Below are 10,253 nucleotides of genomic sequence, written 5' to 3' on the forward strand. Positions count from 1 at the left end.
ACAGCTGCCTTGCAGAGCCTCTCCTGACCAGCCATCAAGGTCTCCTAAGGATCCTTTTCTCCAGGACAAGGCCTCAACCTACCATCCACAGTGCACCTTCTTCCAGGGACCACACTCACCCATTTTTCAGCTCAGCCACTGACACGGACCATGAATAGCTTTGAAACTCCCCAAGCTGGTCTCTAGGACCCACGGCAGAGTCCTGCACCAAGCTGACACAGGCTGCCCTGCAGCCCACAGAGAGTGCCACTGGGTCTGCTCACGTCCACAGATCACCCCTCCATGGACAGGAACATCCCCAGCTGCTCATCACGCAGCGCTCGCATGGAGCTCTGCCCAAGCATGAGGGGCAGCAGGACACCCCACAGTCATTAAGGAGCACGGTCCCACCACACAGCTCTCCACCAATGGTTTTCACCATCCACCACTGCGCTGCTGCTTTGTCCCTCTTGGGCGTCCCAAGCACACAAAGGTGGCCCCAACACCCTGCACAGACGTGAAGGAGAGAGGAGGAGGACTGAAGCAGTTTACAGAAAGGGGGCACCTTGTTCCTGCAGCCCAGGAAACACCTGGCTCAGACTTTGGGAGCCTGGGTGTCCTGTGCATGCAGTGGGATACGGCTGGTTTCTCTCTTCATTTCTCCCTCCCCTGTTCAGTACATTATTGCCACCTGGGATGCTAATAAAGGTTTTGTGTAGGCTGCACCTGGCCCTCTGGCTTTGTCCCCTTTTAGTTGTTGTGTGCTCTTTCAGAATCGCTGTTCTGAGTCAGAAAGGACACCAAGAGGGAGGCTATTTCCAGACACCAGCCCTGCTGCACCGTCCTATGTCAGAAACAGCCAGTTCCTGTCCATCCTGGCTAAAACCCGAACGAAGCCACTCAGAATCCTTCAACAGTCAACATCACTGTGGCATCCCAGCTTCAGTGTAACCAGGAGGCCTCTGTTACTAAATGCTTACCCTCTGGGCTCCAGCTCCCCAGGAGTCTTGGCCTCTCTTCAGGGCCGTGACTTGGCCACGTTGGCCCTGGAACCTGCCAGCCCACGTGGTCCAGCAAATGTGATCCCTTGGACAGACAGGAACTGCATCCCGCTTCACCCCCTGCAGCTCGGTGTCCTTAATTATTAAAGAGAAAAAATAGTATCAGAGCAGCATGTTGTGTTGTGTCTCTGCATGGATCATTTCCTGAGGCTATCAAGGCTCTGGAGGTCCCCACTTGAACAATAGCCAGCTTTTGCCTACATACAGCCCTAGCCCCAAAGCCGGGTTCAGAAGTTCCCCTTCTCATTTCCTTGGTATTTGTCCGCCTCACCCCAAGCTATGCCCAAGCCTGCAGAGAGCCTTCACCTCCCAGGGACTCTGCTGGTGGCATCTGGACATGCCACCATGCAGGGCACTGTACGACTCCTGCCCTGCACAGCAACAAGGCTGCCCGTGACGTGCTGCTTTCTTGTAGGTTGTCTAAATTGGGCCCTGGGGCAGGCACCAAATTCATTACTGAGAAGCCAAGGTAGGAGGAAGTGAAAGCCACAAGGGCCATGACACCTGTTCTGCCTCTTTGTTTCTCTTGTCTCTCTCTCTCAGGAAACCTTGAGTTTCTATATTTGAGCACTGATTACATCCTGAGTTCGTCCTTATCCTTGTTTGTGAAGTTTGACTGAATTCACACACTCCTGTGTACATAACAAACTTCCCCCAAGGCTGCCAGGGTGTTTGCACACCTGGCCAGGCTCCCCCAGGCCACAGGGGCACGCACTCCCAGGTAGGAAGTGTGCAAGGCAAACACTGGGCTCTGCAACGCTGAAATGCAAGCAGACACATGAAGCCAAAAGGGATCTGCTGGCAACACAGGCTGGGCACAGGCATGGCACAGGCACATTATTTTGGCCCCCACACTGCTCTGCTTCTGCTTTGTCACTGTGCCACAGGATCCCACGCACCTGCTCTGCCACCACGCCTCACATCCCACCCCGGGCCCTTCTGTTTGCAGGAGGACACAGTCCTAATGCAGAGCATCCAGACTCACACAGGTTATTCCTAGCAGATGACAAAGAGAGTTTAAAAGAAGGGACAGGTGCCACAGGAAAGTGAGGACGGAGCATGGGAAGAGATGCCCAGGGATGCAGGATATTGGTCCTTGCCCTGGAGAGTGGAGCAGAGCAAGAAAAGGCAGGAAACCTGCAGGGGGCATTTTCAGCTGACCACAGAGAGGACAAGGCTTAAAGTCAGCCCAGCCTCGGAGCAGTTGCTACAAAGGGGTGTGAGGGGAAAGTTCCTGGGGAAAGTCTTGGGGGTACAAGTAAAGGGTGTCATGGTTGGGGGTCTGTGGGAGAGAGTGCACAAGAAAGTTCCCCCCCTTCAACAGTATACCACTGAGAGATTGTCCTTTTTAAAATAACTAACTAAATAAATATATTTAAGGGACATTTAATTATCACATGAGCTGACGGTGACTCAAAGAATCACAGAATGGCTGGTGTTGGAGGTCATCCAGTCCAGCCCCCTGCTCAAGCAGGGCCACCTAGCGCAGGCGGCCCACTCACACCCCCTTAGGATTTCATCCCAGCCCCCAGTCCCCTCACCTTTTTTTCTCCCCAGTCACACGGGGCACACTGGAGAGAGGCAGACAGGGTGGGAAACTGGGTCCTCTTTGACCAGGTGCACCCAGTCAAAGGCACGTGCCCCTGACAGAGCTTCCAAGGGCAGCAGAAGGAAGCTGATCAGCGTGTCCTGCTCCTTCTCCCCATGGACATTTCAGTGGTCAGGCTGAGCTAGTCCTGATCTCTCTGTCCTTGGTGACATGTTCTCCTTGTTAAAAGTGCTGCCCAAATGCTGCTCCAAGCTAATATGTGGTCACCAGCCCAGAGAGCAAGCAGGTTGAAACAAGGCTGGGAGCTCACATTGTAACACCAGGAGAGAATATACAGAAAGGAGAATCTCCTACTCAGACCCAACACCCAGGTGAGTGTGGCCTTTTAAACATTCTCAGTTGTCTGGAAACAGCTCCCTAGCAGCGTTTGACCAGCACACACTGCGGGAAGCAGAGGTGGGAAGCCACTCTTCTCATATTTGACCTGTTATGGCCTACTCTTGAATTATCTTTTCTGTGCAGCTGTCTCCTAAACAGGATTTGCCTTGAGACTTCCTTATGCTTGTCTGTGCTTCTTGAGGCGGAAGCACAGGAATCCGTGCAAGCCCACGCTGCAGCGAGGGTGTTTCATAGCAGCTAGCTGCAAGGGACAAAACACCCTGCGGCTATTTCAGTCTTCACTTCCTTCTCTTTACAGGTCTCCACTAACAAAAAAAAAAAAAAACGGGGTTAAAACTCTTTCTCCTCCTGCGCTGAAAGGCAAAACAACTGACCCTCAGTAGACCCTCACAGCGAAACGAGACCGCCGCAGAGCACAAGGCCCTGCCCCGCCGCCCGCCCGCGCCCTCCCTCAGCACAGAGCGGCGGGGCGGGACGGCAACAAAATGGCGGCCGCCCCCCGCGCCCGGCCCGGGACCGGGATGGGACGGGACGGGACGGGGCCGGCGCTGTCCGCGGTGCTGAGCGGGGTTTCTGCCCCTTGGGGGGGGCTGGGTGACGGGGGGGGGGATGAAGTGTAGAAGCAAATTACGACTGGGCGTTGGAAATCGGGTTTAAGGCTTGGAATCGTAGAGTTGTAGAATATCCCGAGGTGGAAGGGATCGAGGGTCATCGAGTCCAACTCCTGGCACCACACAGGTCTACCCAAAAATTCAGACTGTATGACCAAGAGCACAGTCCAAACGCTTCTTAAACTCCAACAGGCTTGGTGCCATGACTATGTCCCTGGGGACCGTGTTCCAGTGCCCAACCACCCTCTCAGTGAAGAACCTCTTCCTGATATCCAACCTGAACTGCCACTGATGCATGAGTTTCTCCACCCTGTATCAGCTCTGAGGTACCATCATCCTACAGCCCTACAGACAGAAAATAACTAACACCCAGTCATCTTGTGTGCTTCACAACATAATCCATGTTCCAAAACAAATTTCCTAAACACTGAAGGGAAGGGCCGCTTGCTGAACTTTATAGCAGCCTGAAGTCTGGGGGAAGCAGAGGGGCTGAGGAGTTTCAGAGAACCACTTCTGTAAGGACACACAGATAACTGTCCTTGCAGCTCTCAGCAAGCCTGCCTCTTCACAGACACTACGAGAGTCCCTCCAGGCTGTCTCTGACCTGAAATTAATACAAATCATAAAATGCGACTCGAGGCAGAGGTGGCCCATTTATCACTGGCCCAAACAGGCACACGCAGCTGCTGAACAGGTGTGTGATACATACAAAAGATGGCAAGGAGCAATAGAAAATGACTGAGGAATTTACTCAAAGAACACAGCAAGCATGCACAAGTAGAATAAGTCACTGCTCATTCACTCAGGCAAATAATTAGAGACAGAACAGAAAGGGGAATGACTTATCTGAGCCTAAATACAGGCATTGAAATACCTGCTTCTTTTCTCTCTCTTAATTGTAGAGCCTGTGTTTCTCTAAAATGAGAAATAAAACCCCAAAGCTTTCTTCATTAGCGATATTTATTTAGGGTGAGCAGAACTGGTTTGCAGATAACATAAACTGTCCTAGAAAACTTCAGAGAATAAAGGTAATTGGCTAAATTAGGCAGGAATTAAATAAAAATGTATATATATCCACTTTTGCAGACAGGATCAGGGGTCTGAACACTAGTCATCAGTAACATTGCCTTGTTTTCTCTTTAAAAAAGCCTATATCAACAGTGTATTTACTATACACAGCACTGAACACATAGTCAGGAAGAAATCTTTTGAAGATTTTGAAGTTAGGAAGAAACCTTTGAAGGCAAAAGTTCAAGAACAAATTATGTCATGTGTATTTCCTCATGGGAACATTGCCCTTGCAGCATTGAGTTACTTTCTTCCAAGTACTGTGCAGCCAATCTGAAATACAGAGTAGTTTGTATTTGAAGCATTTGCAAAGACTTTTGGCTCACAATTTTATTTATTTGGCTCACAATTTTATTTATTTTGGCTCACAATTTTATTTATTTTTTACAGGTTTTGCATCACCCAAATCCATTTTATTTCTCAAGAGTCTGTACACTAAGTGTGTAAAATGAAATCTCTCTCCTGTACCAGCCTCATTGCTCAATGCACACTACACCAACCACCTTTCCCCTGTATGGATCAGGGAAAACAGGAAATGAGAAGAGGCAAAAAGGTGACATCAGAAGACTAGGGTTCAAACAGTCCACCACAGTTTTAAGCTTTGAGGCCAAGAAAGCTGAAAGTCAAGAAACTCCAGTAACACTCTCCACCTCCTAGTATACATCATGACTCTCCTTTTCCCTTTCCTAGTACCAAAACCTTGTTGTAGAAAACAAAAACAAAACAAAACAAAACAAACAAAAAAACTCTCAGATATAAAAATGGTTCTAGAAACCTCCACTGTAAAGTTGTAATCACTTTAAGGTGTCCATGTGAAGCTCTTTTAAGGAGTACATACCCATTTTTTAATATCGTGTAATAAGCGGAAAGCATGCACAATCACCATTTCATTGTCATAAGGGAAAATGACTTCTTTGGCCATGTGAGTTTGCCAAGCTATCCCGATTCTACAAGCCACATTCAAAAACAAATGGTCATAACTGGGCAACAAGCACTGCATGACAACCATTCTCATGTGAAAGTGTGGCCTCCATCAAGACACTTGTGAGGGTGCTCAGATGTCATCTTTTCATTCAAGAGGATCCATCTGAAAGATTTTCATTTTGTATTGTCTGTCAGGATGGTTTTTGGTGGTTAGGGTGAGGACACCTATGTCTTTCCATGAAGATGCGGTGGCTGATCTCCTGAGTACTATTGTCCCACTGTCAGAGAAAAGATTTTTTTGTCTCCATAAGGGCCTGTTGCCCTTACAGTGGCTCTAAGGAAGGATAAAACTGCCTTGCACTCAGCAGAGGTACCGTGCACCTTGTAACAACCACTGGGACTGGTGATGCACTCTCCTGTTGCCATCCTAACTGCTACTGCTGAGTGGGACAGGAGTAAATGTGGAGCAGGTTACTGTGGGGCAGCCCCTATGGCCAAGCAAGGCTATGGGAGGATTCTCAGAGCTGATACCAGGCTTCCAGCCATATGAGTTGTGTAATCTCAGATTTGGGTGGACTGACAGTTTCAGCTAGTGTTTGCTAGCTGAAACTGGAGAAGGCCATTTGTATGTAGTTACTTGACCCCTCAAGCTGGTGCTACAAAATGAAGGGACCTATCTTGTATCATCTCTCCTTAGCCTACTTCCAGTTCCTCTCGTGTGACTGTACAAAGTGGGGATGGTTCTGTTGCTCTGTAGTCACAGCAATACCTCAATCAATACCTGCGGCTACTAATCAGAACCTGTATTACCTTATGCTCTAAAGTGTCAGAAAACTCATTGCCCTCACCCACAAAACAACATCCTGAAAAAGCCTATGTACTCCCTTACATGGACAAGGCTTTTATTCACTAACCTGTAAAACTGGAGTCAGAAATGAGGATTTATGCCGTTCTTCCTAGATCCCCTCTTACAGTACTGGAATAGAGGCCGTATACTTTCATTCTCCTGGAGTTTACCTTGTACTCCAAGATTTAACATTAACATCGGCAGACCAGAATGCTCTCCAGCCAACTCCTATCGCAAGTTGGTGTTTTCTAACAATTTCCCCCCATTACTAATGGGATGAAGAGCAGTTTGTCATTGAAGCAGAGCACCTTCCCTTCCAAACATTTGTCAGAAAAAAATATTAAACACTTCCATCTTTTTGAATCTCTATTAACAGACGTACCTCCAAAGAATAAAAGGGTGCGTGCCTTCAGTACAGTAAGTTTTGTTCAAAAAATGAAATATCTTTTTTATTATCTTCAAGGAAAATGTTTCTTTGATGTGGAAAAGTAGCTATTTGGCTATCTAATAGGTTATTCCTAAAGAATTTTCCCCACTTGAAAGCTTAATTTTTCTCCACAAAGTTTTTTTCCCTATCTGTTTTACTCACAATTTCCTCATGTTGGGATACTAGACGTTTAGAAACATGCCACAACACATCAAATCACAGTTTCATTGTTTCACATCCCGAACTTGGAAATGCATTTCCAAACCAGCTTCCAGACCCCTGCACCCCTGCTCTCTGAACCAGTCTTGCCTGCACAGTCAGCAGCCACTTCTCAGCACTGACTGTGTAGAGAGACTCAGTCAGACTTGTTTTAGAGAACAAGTCTTATGAGGAGCAGCTGAGGGAACTGGGGTTGTTTAGCTTGGAGAAAAGAAGGCTCAGGAGAGACCTTACTGTGCTTTACAATTACCTTAAGGGAGGTTGTAGTGAGGGGGGGATCAGGCTCTTCTCCCAAGCACCAAGTGATGGCCTCAAGTTGCACCAGGGGAGGTTTAGGTTGGATGTTAGGAGAAATTTATTTACTGAAAGGGTTGTGCGGCATTGGAACAGGCTGCCCAGGGAAGTGGTTGAGTCACCATTTCTGGAGGTCTTCAAGAAATGCGTAGATGTAGAACTTAGCAGCATGGTTTAGTGGTGGACTTGTCAGTACTAGGTTAAAGGTTGGACTAGGTGATCTTAGAGGTCTTTTCCAACCTGAATGTTTCTATGACTGGTTTTCTCTTGCTGGCTCCAAGATGTTCTGGAGTAATTTTGTCTAACTTGGGAACAGGGAAGTCCTTGAATCCACAGGACTGACAGTGACTTCACTCAACTTCGGACCAAAGATAATAGGTGAAGATGGCTAGGAGAATGGGTTAAACATAATTGAAAGATGTGAATCTTTCCCCTTTGACAAAGCTATGGTCTCTGAGTCAGACTTAGCCCCTGAACATTGTCCCTGTCATAGCAGCAGGACTTCCTGGCACATACACAGAAGTGACGAATAAATAAATAAATAAATAAATAAATAAGGCACAAACAAGTGGGTCACCAGACTTTGGGGAAGAGTGGATGTCAGAGAGTGCAAAGACATCTCTTCCTTGAATGGGGCTTCTCCACCCTGTTCCCTGCAGACCTTTGGCTGAAATAGCTCCTAACACCCAGCTTGACATGAAATGGCGGAGACTCAAGCAATTTGCAAGAATGGACCATGAGACAGAAAGAAGTGCTTGGAAAGAAAGCAGGCTTGAAAGAAAAATCCTGGTGTTTTTGTCTGATTTCTGACCGCTTGAGATAAGATTATTCTTGACCCTTGTCGGCATAGATTTCTGAGCCAGTCACTCCAGGATTTCTTTATAGCCACTAGAGACAAATTGGCATTTTAGAGGCTGAGTTTGGACCCCAGCTAACCTGAAGCCAGAGCCTCGGAGAGCAAAATGCCCCAGACAGGCTGTGCAGCCCAGCTGCCTCTTCTCACAGTGACTCTCCGTGCTCAGGACGCACGCTGCGTGAAATGCTATAAGCAACTTGTTTTAGGTGGCTGCACATCAGGAAGCCTTGGCCAAAATAAACCCCAAGGTTTGTTCCAATGCATCTATTTTAGAAAAGAATTTTTATAAATGATCTTTCATGAAAGAAAAATATTTTTGCAAGCCTGTGCAATATTTCACCCTGATTTTTCAAAGAAAATGTGATCTTCACTCTGGAGCATAAGTAATACATTAGCCTGAAGACCAGTCAGAGCTGCATTTTGTTGTCCTTATCACCTATGACGGGAATATGGAAGTAACATCTGGGAGCAAGGCTACAACTGGTACCTACCTGAAGAAAAATTAAAGTAGCAACTATGCAATAAAAGTAAGATTTTAGTTCTTTAAAAATATCTTCAGTAATAGATTCCTCTGACCTTTAAAACATTTTTTTTAAGTTTCTTTACAACATTTATAAGGCAGTTACACCTTATTTTTAAGTGCTTCGGTTCTCTGCTGCTCTGTACTGCAAGAAAGAAGATTTGGTTAAAGTCTAGATAATTTGCCAGCACTCTGGCATGTCTGGATTCTCAAGAATCCATTGCTACGGAAATAAAAAAGGAAATTAAACCACTAGAAAAATATAAAAAAGTATGTTAGGTTGCTATGGAGCCTGATTAACAAGAGCAAGGAAATGTGGAAGTAAGATTTTTACTTTATGCTTAATTCGCTCCATTATGCAGTGAATGTGGCAGGAGATTCAAGGGCCCCGTGCCACCGCTCTGCACTCACCTGAGCACCAAGTCCTCTCCAAAACCCACCAAACACCCAGGTCCCCTCCTCAGAAACCAGACTGAGTATGACCAGCTGTCTTCTTCTAGGCAGCTCTGGGCACCTGAACCTTAGGTTTCCTTTTGCACGTTTAGCCATTTATTCAGACTGATTCAAACAGCTCCGTGAGCCAGTACTATTACATCGCAGCCTATTTTTGATCTATTACAACTGCAGCAACAGAAGGCCTCCTCTGAGATGGCCCCTCTCACAAATTACACATCGTAATTTATTAAGCATGCCTGGAACAGCCTTGGAAATCATAAAGAAATTAAACTGTTTTTCTGCAGTTTTCCATTGTTCAAGTACAGACTAATATAACGACTTACAACAGGACTACTGCTTTTCAATGAAGTCTGTGATCTAGAGTTTTTGTCAGCTATGGATGTGCACTCTGATAACGAGCAGGTATTATAATACTGCAAGAAAAGCCAAAGGATCTCTGAGATGGACTGTAGGTCCTATCACTACTCATTCTTTATGAGCAATAAGTAAAACCACTAGTCAAGTATTGTGAGCCTTCAAAGTAAAAGCAGCTGTTCTGGAATTAAAAGTCATAACTTTACAAGCAGTTTTGTGGTTAAGGACAAGACCACTTCCACCAAATACAACACTGTTAGCTAATGCACTCTCATTTCTGAATAGTCAGACATGGCTGTGAGAACATGTATATGCACCTCTACCCCAAAACTGCAATTCCCCAGTTCATCTCTGTGCTTTAAATTACCACACCCTTCTATTCTATTTCTGAAATGAATGAAACAAATGTCCCATTCCCCCAACCCTTCCCTCTCTGCCCCATCAATATGCAGGGTTTCCAAAATATCCACTCCTGGCCCTGTCAGCAAGCCGCTGGGTTACCTAACCGTGCTGCTTCCCCTCCTCAGGGCTTGTTTTTTGTCTGTGAAACAGTGGTAAACAGGAATCCTCCTGTCACAGAAGTGCTGCGAGGAAGGAGGCTAACGGCTGATGTAAAGTGTCTCTATATTCAGCTAGAGCATTACTCCCTGTTCAAAGCTTCCTCCAGACCAGAACAGACACCATTTTAC

The 10,253-nt window shown here is 46.5% G+C and overlaps 1 long non-coding RNA gene across 2 annotated transcripts; it reads right to left on the reverse strand.

Annotated features, from left to right (window-relative positions):
- Positions 1–803: 803 nt before the first annotated feature.
- Positions 804–7,178, reverse strand: LOC118160100. 2 transcript variants are annotated; one of them, XR_004747337.1, is made up of 4 exons: positions 7,028–7,178; positions 6,506–6,567; positions 3,074–3,229; positions 804–1,115 (listed from the first exon to the last, which is right to left on the reverse strand). It is a non-coding gene; the product is annotated as an uncharacterized LOC118160100 (long non-coding RNA). The 2 variants fall into 2 exon arrangements; XR_004747338.1 differs by lacking the exon at positions 6,506–6,567.
- Between the last annotated feature and the right edge of the window lie 3,075 nt (positions 7,179–10,253).

Source organism: Oxyura jamaicensis, chromosome 1 (genome assembly GCF_011077185.1).
Source record: "Oxyura jamaicensis isolate SHBP4307 breed ruddy duck chromosome 1, BPBGC_Ojam_1.0, whole genome shotgun sequence".
Classification (NCBI taxonomy): Eukaryota; Metazoa; Chordata; class Aves; order Anseriformes; family Anatidae; genus Oxyura; species Oxyura jamaicensis.